We start from the raw sequence: 25,514 nt of genomic DNA, 5'->3' as shown, positions 1-25,514 counted from the left end.
AATCATTGAATTACTTGTACCTCGCTGCCAAGTGTAATGTGCCAGAATATCGCTTTTCATTGAGCCGTTAAGCATTAGTAAATTGTGACTTTTCATGGTTTCCTCCCATCTGAAGTCGCTGTTATGCTGCGACCACGCTGTCTTCCCGGATTCTTGTTGGATGCCAGGTGATTCTATTAGACTTCATCGGATCTTACAACACGGTACAGGACATCTCTTTACCCCCTTTGAATTGTACCATTAAAAGGGCTTATTAGACTCTAAAATATACTGTTTTGCTACCTTTTTAGGTAAACCCTGCCCACACTATCCCAGAGATCCTCAAAAAGCGACGAGCGCGTGCTTGAAGCGCGCGCGCTTCAAGTAAGTCGCTTCTGAAGTCGATGTTACTCTGTTAAACTGATTCAGCTGACAGCGTGGAGCGACTTCATTTATTTACAATTTTGAACCGTTATTTTTCCTCGCTGCTGACCCATTGCCATTTTCTAAAAAACCTGAAAGTGTGGACTTTTGTGTTAGCAAATTGTAGTAGCCCTACATAATGTCACGCAAAGCTGTCGGGTACACGTTGAAAACCGGCATGCCGTCTCGCCTTATGATTACGTCTGCCTCGTACTGGAAGCCTCACCGATGAAACCATCACCAACAATTGCACTGAAGAGGAAAATTTGTGGCCAGCCCTTGGACATTTTCAACAAAAAGTCTGTAACCGGTGACATCCGTGAGTTCTATTTTCCAAGAACTTCTACTGACCCCCTTTTGAATGTTAATAGTTGTAATAATGTATTTAGAAACAAAATTGTGATTAACAATACACCTGGGCTGGGTGTGGATGCCCAAGTGTCTGACTGAACTATTTCTGACACACAAATTATGGCTGCAATTACGAATGTACCTACTAATGCTATAGTAGTTGATCTAACAACTCAAGGAAACAAACATAGTGATCAACTAAGGTCTTCCATGTGTTCTAGCCCTCTCTGTAACGCAAAAAAAGTATTTGCTCACTTGAAATTAATGTCTCTGTAGTCATGTCAAGATCCTGAACTGGATGATGAAATCCCACCAAGTAACCTCGAAAAACTACAAGTTATCAAACCACTATCTATGCCCATTGACTTATCATCTCAGCAGCTGAAATAAGTCTATATCAGTCACCAAGTTTGTTTCAAATCTCTCTTCACCTGATAATCGGTCTTCTTTTGCTCAGCCTACCCCAAGGAAAAAACCTGCAAGTTGCACTCCTCAAACGTCCCCCAAGTCGAAAGATGTGTTAAATAAACAAAATCCCTTGATGGAAATAACCCTAAATGCTATGAATTCGACAATTTTGTCCTTGACAAAATTATTTGAATCTCTAGACACCAAAATCACGCAGCAGTCTAAGAAAATAGATAAGATTGCTAAGTGGATGTATGGCTGGGACAAAAAGCACAAAGACAAAGTCAAAATTGACACTGATGCTGAATTAAAAAGTAACTCTGTTGGCATTGATGATACTGAGCATACAAAACTATCATGTCCCGCAATTGAGGAAAAATCCCAGGAACCAACTACTCGATCTAGAAATTGCCCACTTCCGACTTTTGAAAAAATCATATGCCCTATCAATTGTGACGAGGCGACAAATGCCGTGTCTGTTCAACCCACTGTGCAACAAATGATAGAACCTGCAGTGTGACCCGGCCCGGTTTACAACCTGTTTGACACTAATGCAAAAACAATAAACTATTCGAATAAAATTACTACGGTAAAAACTTCTATGAAAAAAACGAAGAATCAAAAAAATGTGAGATCAAACAGTAACTCGAATGTCAAACAGTTTGTACAACACCTGACCTTGGTAAAGACTTCAAATTCGAGCGTAAGGAAAGTGTTACAGAATAAATAAAAATATTTAAATAAAAAAGATCAAACGAAAACAAATGTGGTTGCTAATAAGGAATATACTCCATTAAATGACCTTATTACAATGATAGAGACTCTGTTGATGCCTGAGAACAGTGATATGAAGTCAAATCAATCTGTTGCTGGCTGTATTTCTTGTGTTCTGATGCTGAGAAAAACTCGCTAAAAAAAGCAACCAGCGAGCCCGTTATTACACAATGTTCTGTGATTGAAAAAAAATCATCCAATAAGACATCAATGCCACAACCCAGTACTCTAAATGTAACACATTTGGGTACTAATAAATCTTCTTTACCTGATGACATTCTAAAAGATGTTCAAGCTGAAATTTGACGGTCATTGGATGAATATACACAATTCAAACAATCCAACATAACTTCCCATTATCCAAAACCTGTTGTATCCCTACATCAAGATACACAAACTGAGACTATACTACCTCGACAAAAGGAATCTTCAAGCTGTTTAGATAGTGAACAACATTTAGAACCTAATATAACCCCAAAACCTTCAACAGCTGAAATGTTCACTCATTCGACTGAGAAAGAGGTGATGAAATACAATGCTACCGCAAACTTACTGATCAACATTAGGGATGAAATTTGTGATGCGATGGACGAATACTTTAAAAAAAATAAAGTCCTGCCCAAACAAAAGTGAGACAAAATCTGTGGTTGCAAACACATATCAAAAAGAAAATCCTAGCACCTTGCTATCAGAAACCTATCTTGATAAAAAAAACTACAACCAAAACATCCTACCTCGAATAATAAATTGTCAAGACACATGCTCAATCAAAATGAAAATCATCAGTTTATATTAAAGTGCCAACATGTTCCGTTTGAAACATATGATCTGTGTCGAGCAAGTGTGATGGCAATTTTGAAGATATACCCGCCTGAGTGATATCACCTCAAATGATATTACACAGGTTGAATTCGTAAGTGATTCATCTCTTGCTATAGTTCGGCTATGGATAATCTCTAATGTTGTTCGGAATGTCCTATAGCAGGCTCGCATGGACTTGTTTGTCATGGGATTCATCCTAGCGATCGATCCCACTATTTATGAAAACAAAACAAACCAAGGCAATGCGAATACCCCTCTATTATCAAAACGAGAGCTTAAGTTATATAGCTCAAATGAGAATTATAACTCTAATGAAATAGCTCAAGGAAATTCACATTCTACCTACCATGCTTCATAACTAGAGTCTGAGAAAAAGTCCTTGACATTCTCGATTGTAAATTGGAACACTTGTGGCCATTGTCATTTGTTGAAGGATGGCTCACACTTACTAACATACAACATCATAGCCCTCCAAGAAACGTGGTTTACGACCAATCCGGTTTGGAACAGTTATGAAATCCTCCTCTGTCCTGCAATTAAAGGAGCAAAAGGTAGACCCACGTCTGGACTCATGGTAGCTGTCAGTATAGAGGCCTGTTTTACAATTTTTCCATGGGCTCAACCAAACTCCTACTTGCAATTGGTCAAAATAACATTCCAAGGCTATATATTGGCCTTAATAAATATCTGCTGTAACCCTATAGGGCTATCAGATAAGATATTTTTTGTAGAACTGGAGAAACTCCCTAATATCTTATCACAATCTCCTGAGGTAACAAATACCTTTATTGTGGGTGATCTGAATCTCCATTGTTTAGCAAACACATCAGATAAGAAAAATAACTGTTGTACCAAATGGGAGGAAACCATGAAAAGTCTCAATTTACTAATGCTTAACGGCTCAATGAAAAGCAATATTCCGGCACATTACAGAAGATGTACACGTGGGGTAAATAAAGTGCACCGAGCCAGTAATATCGGTTTGAGTATTTACTGATTTACAGACTGGAGTCACAAAGGTAAATACATGAGGAGAGTAGAGTAAGTACATAAATACACCGGCCCCTCATCCACAACTCTTCAGGCCCCAACTGAATTTCATAGAACGTATAACCCATTCCACAGATAAACATTCCAGGCTAACATTCTACCAGGCACAGCTCATACTGACATCACCCAAAGGAATATAAAGATAAAAACACAACACTATAGAGTAGGCTCTTAGAGAGACTAGGTTGAGAAGGAGACTTAGTATCTCACAAGGAGCTGTACCCCAACATTTGGATGTACCAGATTGAGAAAGAGAGCAGAGCGCTTGCTGCGAGCTGCACTCAAGATAAAGGGAGGGATCAAATCCAGAGAAGAATAGGAAGATGAATCCTTGATGAGGGCTGATGTTCAGGCACTAGAAGATAGAAAGTCAACAGTCGATCTGAGAAAAAAGGAGAAAGAGCGCAATTGGCTATATCTCAGATAATAGACATCAGAGGGAGAGATTTCACATACAGATCTACAAGCCTGTTGAGACAATAGGAGACCAGAGAGTGAGAGAGCGCGAGAGAGAGACAGACAGAGAGAGTGGGAGAGAGAGAGGGAGAGAGAGACAGACAGATATGAATTGTTTGTTGAAGAACTCCTAATATTACATGAGGCCTTGGCAAGGCAGATAACCTGTTGCTGATGGGTAAAACTATCACAGGCTGAAAAACCATAAGCAAGGGAGAAGAAGTACTTTCTGGGAGCAATATGTCATGGTATGTTCAGGCCAAAGAGCGTGATTCGTGACTAGTGGGTGAAGATATCTAAGGCTTTCATGTACCCCAAGAGTTAAGTACTTGCCAGTAGCAGAAGCAACAGTGCAAGTATCCTATATTGTTTCTAACATGATTCTCAGATGCTACATAGGTCTTTCAGCCATCCATCCTGTTATTCTTAATAAAGGTTTTAAACTTCACTTGTGACTCCTGAATGTTCTATTGATCCTTCGTCACAGAATATAGTTGTCAATATGTGGATATCATACTAACTGTGCTATGTGAGAGGAACAAAGAGAGATCCTGATGTATGTGGATCAGTTTAGCTATATTTAGTTAGGTATGGTTACATTATGATTTGATGTAACACTCTGAAGACCCTGAAGTCAAAAATCAACAAAGATGTCCCAACAAAACAATGAATCATCAGATGCAAACCATCTTCTGCCCAGTAAATGCAAAAAGTAAACATCACAAAAGAGTAATCAAAAGCAAGATACACCTGCTGCCTGGCCAAAACTACATCTGACGTAACCCTAATTAATGAATTCTAGACTTCTTACAGACAAAAATCACCACAATAAAAGACTCCCACTACCAGAAGGTCAAAGCCAATAATAAAAGCCATATCCCCACATACACAACTCCATCAAGAAATGCAGTTCCTTCAGCATTTACTCGAGCAAAGTAGACAGTACCGTACACACCACATTATGCAAAATACTGACATAGAAGTCCTTTGAATCATTCTACATGAAAGACATGAAAGACACCCTAGCACTTCTAAATGAAAGATGCTATTCAGATTATATCTTGCTTGCCTCAATCTTTAAGTCGCCACCAAAGGAAGACTCAGTGCACCTTCCCCACCACACTCAAGACTGGACAACTACCATGCTGAAAAACAACAACATTGTAATCTGATGACCTCAGCAACTACCACCCTATCATGCACCTTCTATTCCTGGGCCAAATCCTTGAAAGAGACGTAGCCAAATAGCTTCAATCACATTGATACTAATGGCCACCTGCAGACCTGTCAGTTATGATTCAGAAGTAAATGCATCACAAAAACAGCATCCATCCAAGTAGCAGATGGTGCCCTCTGCTTCTTCAACAATGGGCAGCCCTGCTTCCTTGTACTCTTTCATTTCTCTACAGCCTTCATCAGAGTGGACCATCAATCACTCATCAGCATATTTCACAACTACATGTGAATCAGAGAAAATCCTTTCCACTGGTTCCTGCCTCCTACCTAGAAAACCACCATCAGTTTATGCAAGCCTTTCACCAATAATCTTCAATCTCTACAAGGAGCCCATAGGAACTCTCACCGTCAACCACAACATCCATATTTACTACAAGGATCCCCTGAGATGCCTCCTCACAAGTCACACAATTTACATCAAGCAATATGCAGACAACACACAACTCTACCTTAAAGCTATCGACAAATCGAACACCTGCCTTGCCCTGATCCACACCTGGATGGCCAGCGCCAACCTCAAACTGAATGATACCAAGGTGGAATTTGTGTTCCTCACAAACAACATTGATCATCCAAGCATCCAGAGCGGGCTGTCCTCCATGAACTATGAGGGCTTCCTCCGAAGCTCATAACATGTGCCAAGTTTCTGGATTCCACAAAGACAGAAACTTACCCTTCAAAACATACATTAAAAAAGAAAGCAGAGTACCAAATATCCGTGCTGAGGAAAATCAAGTCCTTCCTGCCAGATAAAAGCTTCATATTTCTGTTCATCCCCTGGTCCTATTTCACCCAAATCGAGGGAACCACCTGGTCACAAGCCTACTATCCTTCTACTCTGCCGCCCACCTTATCAAAGTTCTCTAGAAATATGACCACTTAATGCCCATACTCAGAGTAGTTCACCCTACAGCCATTCATCACCTTGAAAGCCTGCTAGATAGTGTACAAAGCTGTCATCATGTGTGTGCCCCATTGCCTGGAAGACAACACACCATCTCTGGCAGTCAGCACATCACCCGAGTCAGGGTGCTCTCAGAGAGATAAAGATACATAGCAAAAATAAAGAACTAACCGCACGCTGTTGAACCTCAGACCTATCAATATCATATACACCCCCTTCCAAATTAGAATTAATAAAATAAATAATATACACCTCCCAATTGCCAATCAACCAATATCCCTCATGTTGACCACCCTCTACAGACCAACACTGTTCCACACTTCACCACCGTTTCAAACCTCTTATATGTTCTCCATCTGTTACTTGCCAACATAACTGATACACTGTTAGTAAATGTTACATGTTACAGTCTCTTCCAACATGTGAACAACTACTGAATGTCTGTAATCTCTGTTGATGTACAGTGCTCTGTGTTCCTCCCCAGGTTTGGCTTTCTGCTCAACAAATACCCAAAGCAAAAATATATGAAATAAACAGGTTCAGAGTATACTTATTCCTTAGCTAGCCTCACTGCAAAAAGATAAAGGCTACATGTATGTAATGTTAATTTGTATTGAACCACATTACATCCGCCACTTTGACTGTCTCATGGAACTCAGTTCAGGGACGTCATTAGGGAGTTGCCAGGGGTTGCAACTGCGACCCCTGGGGCCTCCCTTGCTACCCCTTTGGGCTCCCTTGCTACCCCTAAAAAAAAAGAAAACATTTATTTTTTATCCTGGCCTGTGGCCAGCACCATGTGGCTCTTTGTTTCTGTGGTGGCTGGCATTCTTGTTCAGGCCTCTGAAAAAACAGGGGTTTCCACAAGTGTAATACTTTGAGCATTGACCCTAAATAAGAATGGATAGGAATAACAAATAATTTGCCTTTCTGGAATTCTATACAATAATTGCTAGACTTATTAAAGGTTTATTTCAGGCACACTTCAAGGGCTGAGTCACTGGTTTAGTCTGTTCTTAAAGACCTCAAATTCACAATGCAGATATAAACTCCATTTCGGACTATGGCCCTCATTACGATACTGGCGCTAAACCATGGCACTATTAGCACCATGGTTGCACCATGGTTGGTGCCGGTATCATAACGAGTCCGCCAATGTGCAATGGGGAATTACCACCCCATTCCAAGGTTGGCGGATAGGTAATTCCCCATTGAACATTGGCCCTTCCCCATTTTTGCCCCATAGGGCTCAATGGGACTGGGGAAGGCGCTAAGTACGGTACCGCAAATTGTGGTACCGTACTTAGCACCCAGGTCCCTTTGCGGGTCCCTACTTTAACGTCTGGTCTAGACCAGCCGTTCAGGTCGGGTCCGCAAAGGGACCTCATAGTAAGGCGCTAATGGGTTAACGGTGCCACAGCCTTTTACGGCGCCGTTAACCCATTAGAGCAAGGGTCGTAATGAGGCCCTATGCATTTTGCTTTTCGAAAGTTGTAGTTATAGCATGTTTTTTCTGCCGTTGTCTCTGTTAAGATCATCACATGATGTTCCATCTCGGTGCCCTCGGTCACTTCAGAAAATCCTTGTACCTAAAAGCTTGTGTACAGTGTAGAAATGTTTAACCATAGCACATCCAGTGGCCCTTGATTTCATTGTGCTACAATTAATGCTTTCTTGTAATGTGTCTATTTTTCCCATCTCCCTGGCATGCTGTTCAGGATGTTTGTTTGCATGTATGAGGTAAAGAGTGCCCAGAGTACGGGATGTCATGCGAGTGTGCTGCTTTCCCTATTTTGCCAACCTACGAAGCTTAAAAGTAGATCCACGCAGGCTTGATGCGGCTAACTTTGCACCAGACCTGCAGATGAACTGGCCTGCTGTTAAATCTCAGTTACCAGTTTAATGGTATCAACTGCAGAGTGTAATTTGCTTTCTGACTTTGAAAACATTCGGACATGTAATTGCTCGTTTTACTATAGCCAGTAAGATAGCTGTGTGTGTGTGATCTGTAGGTTGCAGATTCTAATCCCGGCAAGGCCAAGTCAGCCTTTCATTCTTCTGAGGTCGATAAATGAGTACCAACACAGGTTGTGTGATATTGTGTGTATATTTGTTCTATATAAAGTGCTTGAGCATAAGTGCTATATAATAACATATCATTATCACTTGGCCTTGGATGTCTGCTTGCATTCACAGTAACTTGGTAATATGGGCCTATACACACTGATATTAATAATGCATATGGTGATCCATTCTTATATGAAATGTATATCACATTAGTGATATCGTAAACATATTTTTCGTAGTGTACTTAGGAACAATGCTATGTGATGCCACTTCCTGTTTGTCAAGGGGTGAAAGGTCGTGTTTCATCGCTTCCTGTGATGTCACTTCAGGGTGGGGTTAAATGACATCACTTCCTGTAATGCCATCAGAGGTCAAGGGACATGTGATGTCACTTCCGCTACCCCTGGAAGTTCGGAAAGAAAAGTGTTATCGTAAGGTTAGCGGGAGGAGTGAAAAAATGCAGGTGTGAAACCTGAAGTGTTTATTGCAGATCAGAAAGTCCCATTTTTGAATGCCACTAAGTTTCTAGGTGGTTCCTGGTGGGGGCACATGTGGTATGTGTACCAAAAGGGAGGCACCAGGTGCTAGTATCCTGCTTCACATGCTGCCTAATGGTTCTGGCTGTAATGTGCAGACGGTTCAGGGGAATGCAGAGAGTTGTGTTTGGATTTGTAGATGTGGTAGAGTTCATTGATGTTCTGCCAATACTGTGTCAATGGTTGTAGCTGTTCTGGGCATCAGCGATTGACATGCCAGCTCTGAGCTGTTAGGGCGCACAGTGCCACTAGCATAACAGGGGCCCCCACGGTCCGGTGGGCCCCGCGACCACATGTCCTGGGAGGGGGCCCCACTTGGAGTAAAAACAAATGTCAAAACATTATTTCATTTTTTTTGTTTTTTGTAATTTGTTTTTGAATTAACTCTACATTAATAAAGAATGTATTTCTGTAACAGAAATAATTTTTTTATGAAGGCAGAGTGAATACATAAAGAAACTTTCTGTTTGAAGTCCGGGGGCTGCCCCCACCCCATGACATGAACACTCTAGACTGTAGGCTTCCATTTCATGGGGTGTGGGAAGCCCTATGACTTCAAAAATAAATATGTTTGAAGTCACTCTGCCTTCATAAAGAAATTATTTCCGTTATAGTTCAGTCCTTAACGGAAATAATTTCTATATGTAGTATTATGAGTATTATGACTCGCCTCAACCCCATGAAGTGTTGTGAGTGTATGGTGAAAGGGTGCAGACTTAAATGTATTGATGACTGTCTGTGTGAGTGTATGGTGAAAGGGTGCACACAAATGTATGGGTGACTAGGTGTACGAGTACGGTGAAAGGATGCAGACTCAAATGTATGGGTGGCTGCCTGGGTGTGCCTGTATGGTGAAAGGGTGCCCACTTAAATGTATAGGTAACTGCCTGGGTGTGCCTGTATGGTGAAAGAGTGCACACTTAAATGTATGGATGACTGGGTGTTCGTGTGTATATATGGTGAATGGTGTGTGTGCTTGTGTTCAGGGGTGCAACAAAACCTACATTTCAGGGGGGCTTACCCTTCAAATATTGGGAGAGGTGGTAACTTCACGTGTGGTGGGGAGGAGCAAACTTATTTGTGTGGGGGGCATGTAACTTCTTTATGCATTTTAATGATACTATTCTAGTGCAGCTTCAATGTTACAAGCAGTAACTCTCCTTTAAGTCTGAAAGCACCCACTTATGGACTGCTGTGAGAATGACTGGTCTCCTGTTCCCTCTCTACCCTTCAAATCGATCCCCTGGCATGGAAGTACTAAACCCACATCACAAGTTCAATTGCTTAAAAAATGTGGCATTTGAATGCAGGTTCTTAGAGTGAAATGCTGTACATTAGTAATTGCTGGGCTGGGCCCCAGTTAACAGCGAAAACCCAAGTGCCGTTTAACATCTGTGTCCTTTTCTGTCCGACAACTGTAGGTCAGCCAGATCAAGTCACCATAGCCAAATATTTCAGGGGTGGGGGAGTGCTGAAGCCCAGTCAGCTCAATGGTGTTGCAACACTACTTGTGTTTAATGCCTTGATTACTTATTGGCAATCTTCATTACCTCTAGCCCTATGCTGGTAATGTAGCTCAGCAGTTCAATGTCATTTCATCGTCAGGCATTTCAAAGCCTGCAAATTAAACGTGTTTGACAGTTCATCGATTTTTTTGTTTTTGTTTGGGTGGGGGTCCCCCCTCCCAATCCGCCCCTTCTGCACCTATTTTTAACTATACCCAACCCCCCAACCACTTATCTGCCCTTTCCCACCCCCCAAAAAAATTAGATGAACTGTCAAACACATTTAAACTGCAAGCTTTGAAATGCCTGATGATAAAAGAACGTCGTACCAGCTCAGAGGGTTGAGCGCTCGCTGCCGCGGTCTGAGCGTGACCTACAGGTCGCAGGTTCGAATCCCGGCAAGGCCAACTCAGCCTTTCATCCTTCTGAGGTCGATAATTGAGTACCAATTTCGGTTGGGTGATATTGTATGTAAATATGTGCTCTGTAAAGCGCTTTGGATAAATGCGCTATATAAACAACACATCATTATCATTATTCTTCCTCATCCCAGTATTTGTGAATGAGGCAGTACTTGTGGATGAGGCACTATGCCTCATCCACAAGTACTGGGATGAGGTAGAGGTACATGAAGGTAATGCCTGACTTGGCTACCTGTAATCTTCATTACTCCTAGTCCCACTCATCCTCATCCCAGTACTTACCTATGAGGCATGGAGCCTCATACATAAGCACTGGGACAAGGAAGAGGGACGTGGAGGTAATTCTGGGCCAATTAGCTCATTTTGGAGGTTGGCGTAGGGGATAGGAGGGAGAGGGGATGTGTGGGGTAGGATTGTGCAATAAATCATAATGGTTGGCCATGTCCAGGCTAAGCATGCATGATATGTGGTATTAGTGGCCTTTCGGTGCAGTCAGTCTAGTCATTCCTCAGTTTGGTATGACTTTTTTAACTGGGCATTTCTGATAAAGCAGTTCTGCTAAGTGTAATTACCTGACCAGAGTGGCATTGGATTCTGCCAGTCTAGCCGTTTCTTACTGCGGCACTGTATATTTTTCTGGGCATCTGTGATAAAATTATATGATATGATGTGATATGGTAAGTCATATATAACTCGGTTGTACACAAGTGTTTTTAGGCACGACAAGACAAGGGAAGGAAAAAAGAGGGAGGACAAGACAAATGATCTTACTAAGCCTTGTTTCATTCAGATTGTGCAGGTGCAAGAAGTGTAAGGGTAAAGGGAGGGGGGAATTGGAATGGAGAGGGGAGGGGAAAACAGGCCAGCAATGCTCTAAGTAAGTGCAGCCAGGGCCGCACGGCTCTGGGTAGCGCAAGGAGAACAAGGGACTGTATGGTTACAGTTACAGCCACTAACTGCGTGGTAGGCCCGGAGGCAGTGCAAGGGTGAATGATGAAGAAAGAGCCTGAATTCAGTGAGACTGATGGTAACCAAGCAACCAGCTGCTACAGCAGACAGGTAGGTCACGTAGGTCAGCAGGGGAGGGAGAGAGAGAAAGCAGAGGAGAAGAGGAATATTTTGACCTGCTTCTGGAACTTCAGGTGGTCCGGCTGAAGTTTTGGAGTGGCAGGGAGGCCATTCCAGAGGGAAGCACCTGCAGGGGAGAGGGATCCACCCCCCCACTCTCTGCCTAGAGAAGCATCTAACCCTTAGGGCTCGAGAAGGAAGGTATTTTGGAAGAGAGCATTGTATGTAGTGCAGATCCCAGCCCCACAAAGTCTTGTGGACAATAAAAAGGGTCTTGAACTTGATCCTTGCAGCCACCGGGAGCCAGTGGAGAGATTTCATGGCTGGAGAGATACGGTCCTTGGGCTTGAGGCCAAGGATAAGCCTTGTAGTCCTGTTCTGATTAGTTGCAGAGGACGGAGAGTAGAGGAAGGCAGTGGCTGTTGCAGTAGTCCAGCCTAGTGATTACCAGAGCTCTGGAGACAGAAAGCTTCTGGGGGAAAGTGAGAAAGGGAAGAGTCCCTTTGAGGAGGTGCAGCTGGTAGTGGGACTTCTTGGCGACATCTGAGATGTGAAGAGAGAAAGAGAGAGTGGAGATGAAGATGACAACAGGAATGAGCGCGAGAAGAGAGTAGGCAGAGGGGAGCCTGAATGAAAGCTGAGTGTCATCCTCATAACACTGAAAGTTAGAGGAGAAGGTAGAGATCAGGTGGGCCAAAGGGGCCAAGTAGAGGTTGAAAAAACAGGGTGAGAGGATAGAGCCCTGGGGAACACCACAGGTAGAGAGAGGTGGCAGAGTGAAAGGGACCAAGTTGGACCTGGGAGGGGTAGTCCAAGAGGAAGGAGGTCAGCCACTCCAGCGCCTGATCCATGATGCCCAGGTTCTCACGGAGTCGATGGATCAGGATGGTGTGGTTGACCATGTCGAAAGCAGAGGAAAGTTCAAGGAGGATGATGACAGAAGGAATGCTGGAATCAGATCTTCACAGGTGTTCAGGAGAGCAGTTTCTGTGCCTCTCGCAGCTCTTAAGCCAGACTGATGGTCATGAAGACAACTGTAAGCGACTTCAACTCAACACTACAGCTAAGTCAATGCCTAGTCTGGAATGCTGATGGAAGCTCTTATAGATGTATTTTTATGTCCAGTTCATTTACTCTGGATGACAACCCTTATATAACACCCCTCTCTCAGAATCCCCCTGACCCCGCTGAGCCAAGATGTAGGTTTGCTTTGCAAATTTAAAAGGTTTATTTGAAATTAAACAATATATATCTATCACACTTTTATAGTAAATTAATATTTGATAGCACACTTGTGAGGATGATAGTGATCAACAATGGATAATGTTACAGTGGTACACTCTTTTTGATGGCTTAGAAGTGATATAGAGAGGATGAAGTAGCTGAGAATGCTTTTATGGCTTCAAGGACAATGCAATGATGAAGGAAAATGCAGTACAGAAAATAAACTTGATATGATTTCAACCAAAACAATGCAATCACTTTTCTTTGACAATTCACCCCCCCCCCCTCTATGCAAGGTAAAGAGATGGGAGGAAAGCACACAGTTCTCAGGAATGCAATCAAATATAATTCAGTTCCCCCCTAGCAAGCTTAGAGGAAAACAGGTATGAGTTTTAAACACAGGCACGATACTTTGATGTGGTTGCAATTAAGTAAAACATGCTAAAAAGGCTTTTAATTCCCTATCGGGGGTTCAGGGTAGTTGATAGATACTTTGAATCAGTTCAGGATCACTTTAGCAATGCTCTATGAATGATTGTCAGGTTGCACACGAATTTCAGCAAGGAAAGCAAGGACAAATATTTTTACACGTGGCTGAAATTAAGCAAAATGTCAAATCGCGGCAAATTTAGTCGCGTGAGTCGAGCGCAATTATGGAGGCACTATAAGGAGTCAGTTCTAGGCTCATTGGAAAGCTTAGAATCTTAGCTTTAAGATGACACTAAAACTCGCTCCTAGCCCAAACGGTTCCGGAGATACGGCCGATTTAGTAAAGGTAGTTTTTCGGATTTGAAATTTCAAAACTCAGAATGACAGATGACAGTTTTCAGTTTTAAAGATGACAGAAAGACACGATTTTAGAAGGCAGTTCTAATAGGCTAAAATAGTTTGGATTAGATTATTTTAAACTAAGAGATTGATTTTGGCACAGTGCTAGCTGGGTACGCACACTAGATTTTGGACAGGAATGCAACTTCGTCACTGATCGGCTCAAGATTGGCTGCGGTTCTCTGGTACTGGTTCCGCGCACAGCGACCTGGGTCAGCTCTCAGCACTGCACAGCAATCTCGTCTGGGTCTGATCTCTCTGGATAATTCTGCCTTCTGGGTCTCTGGTTCTGGCAAAAGTTCTTGGCAAAACTTCAAACAGCTTGCCCGGCTGTTGAATAGTTTGGTTGGTTTTGAGGCCTGCGGAAGAGGATTCAGCTTGTGGATTCAGGCCTCTCTGCTACAAATTCTGGAGTTAATTTCTGGTCTCTGGAGATTGATGGATTTGAAGTCTGGATCTCTGGATGTGAAGTCTGAAGACTCCCGGCAAAGCGTCCTGCAAGAAAGTGGAAAGTGAATATCCCTACCTGGGTTCCAGTGGCTCTTTTTATGTGTTTAGAAAGTGGGTGTGTGCCTGGGCCTAGCTAAGCCTGCCCCTCTAACTTATCATTGGCCAGTTCCTCCTCTCCTCCTTGATTGGGGGAAAGAATGGAGTGTCAGAGTGATGCTGTAGGTTTTATGGTCAGAGGAACCTCCCCTTGTCAAATTGCACACAAATCTATTTCTGACCCAAATACATATTTATCTATGTACCATTTTTCTAATATTATAGATCCAGTTAACATATTTTCTGTAGCACCAAACCATCCGATCCCTGTCTTTGTACGATGTCGTGTCCACTTATGACAGAATTCTCCCCTTTTCATCCAGATAACGACCTCTAAACCTTTCCAGATTTTACGCAAATGTGCACCAGGGATATGGGTTTCAGATGATAAAGTGTCAGATTTTTAACATGCATACATTTGGAGTAACAACCTTTTTTTCCGCTACTATCCCCAAGAACATACCACAGGGTCCTAACACCTCTTAAAATGTGCACAGAAAAATCACACGAATGATGATGTTATTTATATAATTTTGACAAGTCCGCACTGTGAATTATCCATCTTTTTAAAATCATGCTCTGGCCCCAACGGGTGTGGTTTTCCAAAGCACATGGTGGAATTACTGGTTTATCCACTTCCCCCAAGCTCACCTTGCCCTCACAGGCACTGCCCCTCCCAGTTTCTTCCAAGAGGAAGCCATTTTACGACCCCCCCCCAATATAACATTTGCCTAAATCCAGGACAGGGCTTTGTTCAACTTCCTGCAGTCTGCAGGTCCCACTCCCCTAATTCAATCAGGGAGGTGTCACCTCCTTTTGGTGGGGGCAGCAGTATGCAGCCAGGCCTGGGAAGAGTTGTTGAGACAGCTCAACTCCTGTCGGGGGTAGTTGTCAGGCAGAATTCAGCTAAATGTCACTTAGTTCCCAGTTTTCTACATTCAAATCCAATTTACAATTTTTGCACATGCAGCTAGAATGCTGATTCTAAGTTCAAAACTATGACATTTAAACAATTGCAACCTATGTGACACTCACAAGTAGGTCACTCAGTAGGTCACTCATTTATTCTAAACATTTCAATTTTAGTGGCTTTAAACCCAAATTCACTTAAGCTGCTGACATCCCCAGCTATTTTTTATATATACATTGAATAATTACTTCCTTCAAGTCATTTCAGAATATAGTTTTACATTGTATCCACCTCTTAGCAAGTCTTTCCTGGGCCTGGTTTGGGTTCATTTGTTCAGTTTTACACAAAGGTCTGGTGGTTTTAAAAAGCCGGCTTTCTGATAGTGGTGAGCACCAGTATTGCATCCATTTTAGACATTAAGAAAATGAATTCTCCACAGTTCTGGGTTGCTTTTGGCAATCAGCATTGCCATTCCCAATGGTTTCAGGCTACTGTGTGTGTAGCCCAATGGTGGTTTTAGGCAGTGCCCACCTGTGCTCACAACATAGGCAAAAATGGGTGGCAGCCTATTTTTCATGTTTTCCCTGTGCACTCTCTGGGGAGTTCTGGCCATCATGATGTTTTCAATGCCAGTAATGCACAGTTTTATGGTAGGGCTTGGATGCATGGGTAAAAACATCCCACACGCCCCCTCTTGCGATGGCCATACTGATCTTACACTGATGGAACTCGCAAGATCTGGGATGTTCGCCTCCTCTTCTTCCAGTTCCATAGATGGCACAGTTCAGCATCTTTTCCTCCATCCGATTGGATTGATCGGTTCTCCTCGCCTGTCCTGATAGGAATATTGGGCGGTACCCCGGGACCCTCTGATCTTTGCTCCCGGTCTCCGGGTCGTTCTCCTTGGTCAGTCTCCATGGTTTCATCTCTCCTAGGATGATAAAGCAAAAGCAGCAATACCTTTTCGTAGACATTTCTCCACCACTATTAATGGTGGGGCGGCATATACATTTTATACATCAGGATACATTTTTCAGTCTTATTTTAAAACAAGATATAACATGAAACATTTTTTTTCCAATCATAATATTTTAGAGACTATATGTGGGATATTTTAGGATGGGAACTGAATTAATCTGGAGCGGTCCCCTCTGGTATTGCAGAGGACTCCTCCAGTTGCTGCAGTATGTGCCTGGGATGGCAACACTTTAGCTGATTTATATGTATCCACTTGTCTTCCCCCTCTGCCAAACTGCCTTTGGGGAGGCGCATCTTGTAAGCTACAGGGGAGATTTTGTCTATAATTTCAAACGGTCCCTTCCATGTAGGCAAACATTTTCGCTGTTTGGCCTGGTTCCTTTGGAAATTGTATAGATAGACCCGGTCTCCCACAGTATATTCCTTCCTGGTGATCTTCAGGACGTTGTGGGTTTTCATGCTATCAGCTGATCTTTCTAGATTCCGCTGAGCATAGGAAAAAGCATGTTGAAGGTGTTTCCTTAAATTCTCCACATACTCATAAGTTGTGGAGGCATTTATCAGTGTCTGCTCTTGGGCCCTGTAGAGCAAATGCTGGGGAAGCACCATCTTGCGTCCGGTCATCAACTCAAATGGTGACATTTTAGTAGCAGATGAAGGGGTAGATCTGATGGCCATTAGGACCAGAGGTAATCAGATATCCCAACTTGGTCCAGAATCTGCCACAAACTTTTTTAAGATGCTCACAATGGTTCGGTTGTATCTCTCTACTGCTCCAGAAGAAGCTGGCCTGTAAGCAATGTGTAGCTTCTTTTTAACCCCCAGTATCACCCACATCTTTGTCATTACCTCGCTGGTGAAATGGCTACCTCTGTCTGACTCAATCCTTTGAGGTAGACCAAAACGGGAAAAGATGTGGTTAATCATCAGGGCAGCTGCTGTTTCGGCCTTGCAGTTTGGGGCCGGGAGACATTCCACCCACTTGGTAAACAAGCATGTGGCGGTCAACATGTACTTGTTTCCTCTAGACGAGCGAATTACAGGGCCTACGAAGTCGATTTGCAAATCTGACCATGGCAGTGTCATCCCCCTCTTTTGGAGAGGTGCACAGTGTGTGAGGGATGATGGCTGAAATTGTGCACACACCAGACACCCCTTCAAGTATTGGTTGAGGTCCTGGCCCATATGTGGCCAGTATGCAATCTCTCTTAAGATTTCAAGTGTTGTATGAAACCCCCTATGACCGGCGGTGGCCGCATCATGGGAGTGACTTAACATCAGGCTTCGGAATGAGGTAGGAACCACCCACTGATCATGGCCAGCTTGGGATTTCCTTACCAACAAACCGTCTTGGATTCAGAACCTTTTTGGACATTTCGTCAACACTCTTAGGTCCTCTTTCGCAATGTAATCGGTATCCGTCAGGGGAAAGTTCTCAGGGTCCTCAATGTGTTGGTAAAACTTACCAATTATTGGGTCCCCCTTCTGAGCTGTAATCAAATCAGCATCAGGGGTCTCCTTACTCCATTGTACAGTTGAAAGATCATTGTGAGCATTTTTTCTGGGACCTAGTGATAGCAGTAACCTGGATTTTCCCCAACAGGGACTCAATCTCCATTAGATCCCCTTGGATGGCCCCGGTTTTGGCCAGCTGATCAGCTAAGTCATTTCCAGTTTTGACTGGTCCCTCTACTTTGGAAGGACCCTTGATCTTTTTCCAGTAGATGGTCATCCCATTCGATGTGACCAGATCATCAATATTTTGGATTAACTTCCCATGTTTCAGGGGTTTGTTATTAGCACATAACATGCCTCTGGTTTTCCATTTAACCAGGTGCTCCACGAACCCGTTCCGTACATAATCCGAATCTGTGATTATGACCAGTTCGTGGAGTTGATGTTGGACAGCAGTGAGGATGGCCTGATGCACAGCCATCAACTCTGCCACCTGACTACTTCGGGGACCAATTTTGTATCCAGCGGAGGGTTCTGGAAACTCCTTCACCCATGCATTCCCTACGCCGGCCACCAGTTCTTTCTCCCAATTGTTGTCAACATGGTAGGAACATCCATCCACATAGACAGTGGGCATTCCCTCACACTTGTCTTCTTCAAAGACTTTATGTGGGGAATTAAGGTATGCCTCCCTGTTGTCCTTGATTTTTAAACTTTCGTCCTCGAGACAGTTTTCTCTGGCACAATCATGCAAGTCAGCCAGACCTTGGGCGAGGGGACTATTCTTGCTTTGGCCATATCTGACCTCCACAAGAAAGCCTTGCATTGACAGAATACAGGAAGTAATTCGGGAATTACTCACATTTCCACCCCGGATTCTGTCACTTTGGAGATATTGCAGAGGCTGGTGTGGAGTCTCCACTATGATGTGTTCCCCCTGGATAAACGGGCGGTAATTCTTCAATGCCCACACCGTTGCCAGGAGTGCCTTCTCACAATCGTTGAATTTTTCCTCCACAGAGGATAAAGTTTTGCTCGCATAGGAGATTACTTTATTGACCTTGTCATGCTTTTGGTATAATGCTGCCGTCGAGCACGTATTCGAGAACCCTGTCTCCAGGAAGAACTCCTTGTTTCTGACAGGGTAAGCTAGGCAAGGCACTTGTGAGAGGCTTCTCTTGAGTTGTCTTACTGCCTCGGATTGTTCTGGACCCCATTCCCACTTGACCCCCCCCTTCATGAGATGAATCAGGGGTTTAGTGATCTCTGTGTAGCCCTCAATGAACTTTCTGCTGTAATTAGTCAGTCCAAGGAGGCTCCTTAGTTCCCGCAGAGTTGTGTGATCCTTCAGTTTCTGGATTGCTTCCACTTTCTTTTCTTGGGGACAGAGACCCTGAGGAGTAATCTCATGCCCCAAGAAATTAACACGGGTTCTACACCACTGTGCTTTCTGAAAGGAAAGTTTTGCTCCGGCGGCCCTCAACTGTGTCAGAACATAACGGATCTCCACTATGTGTTCCTCCACAGATGAACTTTTGATGAGGACATCATCTACGTAAGCCAGGTTACCCCTCGCACCCAGGTCGGGCATGGCCTTATGTAGGAAAATGCTGAATTCATTGCCGGAGTTGAGGTATCCGAAGGGAGTTCGGGTCCATGTGTACTGCTGGCCCCCAAAGGTAAAAGCCAGTTTGTATTGGTCCTCAATACTGACAGGCACGGTCCAGTATCCATTGGTCAGGTCTATTGCTGTGAATACATGTGACCCCTGAATCTGGGCCAGCCCTTGGTCAATGTAGGGCAGAGGCCATCGGGAAGTATGGACCCGTTTGTTGAGCTCCCTAAGGTCGTCACAGAGTCTCCACTGGCCGCTTGGCTTCAATATTCCCATCACCGGATTATTGAAGGTGCTGTGTACTGGACAAATTATTCTCCGGGACTCAAGGTTCTTAATTATTTCAGTAAGGGACTCCATGGATGCGAGAGGCAAACGATATTGTTTCACAAACACTGGAGTCATTCCAGGGTCCGTGGGAATTGTTGTTATGTGGATGTCGGTGTGACCACAGTCATATGAGTCTACCGCAAAGAGATCTTGGAAATCCAAGAAAACTTGTTTCAACTTTTGCTTCTGTTCCAGAGTCATGCAGGCATCAGCTAGGTTGACTCTCTCTTCCACCATCTGCCTGAAGCCTGGAAAGACTTCTGGTTTGGCTATCTCAGCGGCCTCCTCCAGCTGGGTGGAGAAGTCCCTGGTCAGAGTGCTGATTTGGACTGGAGGCTTCAGGTGGGAAAGGCAGCCCTCATGGACCTGGAAAATCACCTCATCCCCTCTGAAGTCACAAGTCACATCTTCCTTACCATAAGGGCAAGAAATGTACACCAGGAAGTTCCCCCCATGCCGGGTGAAAATCCTGTCTGGTGTCTTATTGTCCTCACTGTCACTGTCAAAACAGTCCTTGGGGATTGGTCCTAACGGTTCATTTCCTAAATCAATGGAGAAATGTCAGTCATCAACCGCCATTCCAATAATGGTGCCTGCGGCTTGAGTAATACTCTGTAAATCGCTGTTATCCACCTCTATTGGAATGGTGCCATGTTCTATGTTGACTAATGGTGTTGGGTTTCCCCCAACCCTTGCTGTTGGAGAGAAGCACTTAGATGAATATAAGCATCAGGGTTTTTCAATTTTTGTCCTCTTTTAACTTTCACTTTCAGGGAGAATTGTCGGGTCCTTTCCGGGATGGTGACTTCCTCTTTAATCTGAATTTCAACAGCATAAGGTAGCAATTGAGCTGACCTAAATGCTTTTTCTTGATCATCATAGCCCATGGGATTATCCGCTAATCGGGACCAAGCTTTGAAGTTTATTAGGCCCAAACTAATGGCGAAGCGATTGAGAATGTCACTGCCTAAGTAAAAGGCGGCAGTGACATCTCGCACGACCCAACAATTATGGACTATGCTCTTGTTGCCAATGGAGATTTTAAGCATACACCTGCTTGGCAGGAGATGTTTGGAATTGGGTGTTTCCAGATCCATTTCCCATTTGTCTATCAGTTTGAATGTGGGAATGGCTGGATCTTTTGGGAGTTGGCGGAACATGGCTTCGCTGATGAAGCTCTTACCGTTGTTCACACACACTCGAGCGAGAACAGAGTCCTTCCCATCATTTAACTAAACAGGGATGAACAACTGCTCTCCAATTTGCTGAATATCAGCCAGGCTCTGAGCTGATTTCACATCTTTCTGGACTATAGGAGTGGGAGTGTCTGATTGTGGATTGGTAAAGAATTTCAGAGTATTTCCTTCCAGTGTGGAATACCACCTTAAACTGGAAGGAAGGTTAATTTTCAGAAATAGAGAGGACCCCCCAACACCAGTCTGTTGTCCTACTGCTATTACTGTCACGTCTGGAATTTGGTTGTTCTGGAAGTGAAATTCTACTTGGTCAGATTTTTGTTCAACCATGTGGCAGGTGCCGTTTAAACTAACATGCTTAACACTCTGTTTTAATTTTATTGGTCGGCTGGTCTGGGTCCAGAGGACCTTGTTTACGCAATCTATTAGGGGTGACAACCTTCTCAGGAGGTCATTCCCTAGTAAACAAGGGGTGCCCTCTGGAGTCACTACTATGACCGGGTGTTTCACCTTGTGTCGCCCAATTTTAATGTCCAAGTCTGCAGTCCCCTTGACGGGAATTTCCTTCCCGTCAAAGTTCTGCAGTTGTCCAGGAAGAGAGGTGAGAGGAATACAGTAATTCTCCCCCCTTCCTGTATTTAAGTCATCAAAGGCCCTTTTGGACAGAAAAGTGGCTTGAGATCCAGTGTCCACCAGCGCCAAGATTGTACCCTCCCCCTGTACTTGTACCGGGGCATAATATCTTCACTCCTTCTCCTCAAGGGGGCACAGATAATGCACATTTTTGGACAACTGGTGGGCTAATTTTCTAGTTTTGGACATGGCGAGAGAAGAGATTTGGGCAGAATTCTGTGGAGAGCCTGGCGAATCTGAAAGAAAAAGTTGGCAACTGGAAATGGTTTCGGGTTCTGGGCTGCCCCCCCCTTTTTGGAGGCAGCCATCAGGATAGGTTTGACCCATGGGATTTTGGTATTGTTGGTTCTGGGATAGAATGATGGGCGGCGACAGCTCTATCCCCACATCTACCCAGTCTGTTGATTCGGTTTTAGGTTCCCCTGGTTCCAGTTCTGGGCCGCCCCTGCCCTTTTGGATGCAGTCACCAGGATGGGTTTGAACCAGGGAAGTTTGGTTTTGTTGGTTCTGGGATGAGATGATGGGCGGCGACAGCTCAATCCCCACATCCACCCAGTCTGGATTGGAATCTCTTGGAACCCATTTTTCCTTGGGAGGAGTTCCCCCATCTCGGAAGGAGACCTTGGGAGGAGTTCCCCCATCTCGGAAGGAGAAGGTCCTTTTCCCAGGATCCTCTAAGGACCCCTCTCCCTCAAATCGGAAGACCTGTATCTCCTCCACAAAGTGGGTCTATTTGGGTCCTTTGTTTCTCCTACCTCCTCTCTGCTCCTTGGGTGGCAGACTTTCAGGGGTAGGAGATTTTGTTTCCGGTTCCTGGTTTTCCAGGGGCTGTTTACAAGTTGGGAAGGAAGCTTCCTCCAAGGCTTTACACCCCTCTTCCCCGTGTGCCTCCTCCCTGGGAACCGGTGGGTTATCAGGGTGCTCCCCCCGTCATTGTTCTGGAGCACCAGGTCCAGAGTTTGGGGCATTCTGCGGTGGCATGCTCATCTGAGGGTTCTGTTGAGCCCTCAGTATGTGACCCAGATCCCTTGCCATATTTTGGACCTGGCGCTCAAGTTGGGAAACCCGCTATGGTTGGTACGGGATTCTGTTTTCTCCCCTGGGCTGATCCCGAGAAGGGTAGCTATCCCTTCTCTGGTAATACCCTGAGTTGGGATGATTTGGGTACCCCTCCACCCTTGGCCTCCTCTCTCCCGGATTAGGTTGTCTGGGCTCAGGGAATTGGGGAAAGAAGGATGGATGAGTTTGGGGCTGGAAACCTTGTGGATACCTGGGGAAAAAGTTCGGCCCAGGGTTTGGTGAATTTCTGCCCTACTGTGGGAAGTTTGGAGGGAAGTTCTCTGGGTTAGGTGCTTGACTGGACCCCCCCCCTGGGCTGGAGGAGTCCACACATAACCCAGGATGGGTCGGTTTCCCTTGTAGCGGGGACTTACATAATCAGGGGAGCGAGGGACCCCATTTGTGGGCTACCTCCTCGACTCCCTGTCTGTGACTGGCCCGAGGGCCTTCTGGGCTGTGAATTATTTGGCGCAGGCAGGTTTTTACGCCCCCCCATCTCCAAATCTAAAACGGGGGCAACCTTTACCTCTGCCACCTTGGCAGCAGCAGGGATGCTGTTGGTTTTGGGGTTTTTCTGCGCATTACTTTTATTTTCTATGGGCTTCTGCACCTCATAGATCCGGGTGGCTTGCTCAATGACCCAATCTAAAGATCTTTTCTCGTGAAAATCTCTCACGAGCTGGGTCACTATGTACTTGGGAAGAGCATGGAAAAATGTATTTATGAATTCTCCGCTGTCCGTGCGCACCCTTCTGGTGGTCTGCGCAAAGGCACACTTCAATTCTTGCACAAATTCTTGTGGGGCCTGATCCTCCCCACATTGCAAATTGTAGGCTGCCTTGCGAGCCTCTTGGGGATTTCTATGTACAGAAACATGTTTCAAGATGGCCGCCCTATATTTGGACCATCTTGAATGGTTTTGGTCCTCCAGCCCCGCAAAGAAACTGGAGTATTCAGGGGAGAATGTCCATTTGACGTACTGGATGCAGCTACTGCTGTCCTTCAAATGGAAAGTCTCTATCATTTGCTCATAGAGCTCCAAGTGTTCCCAAACAGAATACTTGGCGTTTTTATGATAAGGCGTGATGACACTCCTGATTGCCTTAATCTGTTTTAAGGGGTCCTTAAGCAAGGCCCTTTTCACCTTATTGGCCTTTTTGGTTCGGGTAACCCTGGCCATTCATCCGCTGATTCAGAAGCACTGCTCCCAGAGGTGCCCGTCTGATCTTCCAGGTTTTCCCGGATTCTGCGAGCCTGGGAATAACTGGCAGAATGTGGGGACCTGGTCTCCTGTGTCCTGTGACGCTCAGAGGAGTCTGCAGATCCCTCCTTGCTACCAGGATTTGATGGGTACCCCCCCATTGACCTAACTGGGCAGAGGTTTTTAGGATGCCCTCAGGGGGCCTAATTTCCTGGGGTTCCCCACTAAATTGCACTGTACTTAGGTGCCCATACCCAGGTGCCCGCCCATCCATTCCTGTGTGGTACTGGCCTATCAGCCCCATACTTTTGGCTGGATAGTAATCTGCCATTCCTGTGACCCTGTGCTCATGCGTGCCAGGGGACATGGGGATGGCAGAGTCCAGGGACTGAGAGAGATGAAGGCCTCTGGTACTAGGGCTTCTGAGGTTATGCTCAGGTGCTTCCCTTTCCCAGCGAACTTCATCTCTGTCAGCCCCTGCTCCCTGTTGCAATGCAAGAGCCTGCGCTTTCAGTTCCTCACTTAAGGCCTTACTAGGCTCTATCAGTCTCTCCTGCTACCTGTTGCTGGAGCCTATCATTGTGCTGACAGAGAGCCTCATTTTCTCTCTGTGCCTCCTGATTGGTCCTGGAGTACTGGGCCAGTCTCTGCTGCAGGTGGGTTACCTCCTGAGTCCCATCCGTACTGGCCTGCTCCTTTCTTACCAGAGCCTCCTCCACCCTCCTGGTGTGATCTAGCAAGCTCTAATGCTCTTTTTGGAGGTCACCCAGCCCCTGGAGGGCCAAGTGATTTTCTTCAATTTTTCTTTTTAAATGGCAGACTTCCTGGCCTAAGGTATCCCTTTCCTGACCAAGAGCCTGCATTTGTGACGCCAGGTCGTCCATCTGCCTTTGAAAGGCACCAGCTTTCTGGCGTTCTTCATCAAACTCTGCCTGGGTATCCAGGTCTTTCAAAATCAATTTATTGCTTTCCTCTTTCTCTCTGTCTAGTTGGATTTGCAGGGTGGCTACCTGCTCTGTGCATGCCCTGTTGAAATTGATCTGTTGCTCCAGCTTTTTCTGGCTCTGCAGTAAGGAGTCCAATCTGTCTTGGTGCTCCTTCTGCAAAGCCAGAATTCTGGTATCCTGGTCTGTCTTTTCCTGTTGCAGTATATCCATGTCCTCTTTTATTTTAATGATATACTGCCCACTATCATTTTCTGACTCCTGGCTCCTCTGCACAGAAGAGACCAGGTCGGATTGGGCCTTCTCTAATGCCAACAGTTGCCTACTTGCCAAATCTTGGCCTTCAGCACATTTGTCCTGCATGGCTCCCATATATAGATACAAATATGTTGCTATCCTAACCATCTTGTCGTGTTCATCTTTAGCTTTAGGAGCCATGTATAGTTCGCTCTTGGCCACATGTAAGGGACCCTGATCTCTCCAGGTATCTAACCCAGTTTCAGTGACCTGTTGTGTAATTGCCTGCAACCACGCATCCTGGCCCTGCTCAGTCCATTCACCTCTCACAAATAGCTTATGTAAGAAGTGCTCTAT

Source organism: Ambystoma mexicanum, chromosome 2p, assembly GCF_040938575.1.
Source record: "Ambystoma mexicanum isolate Mex_15411 chromosome 2p, UKY_AmexF1_1, whole genome shotgun sequence".
NCBI lineage: Eukaryota > Metazoa > Chordata > Amphibia > Caudata > Ambystomatidae > Ambystoma > Ambystoma mexicanum.
The sequence above is the reverse complement of the archived record's forward strand: the minus strand, read 5'-3'. Positions refer to the sequence as shown.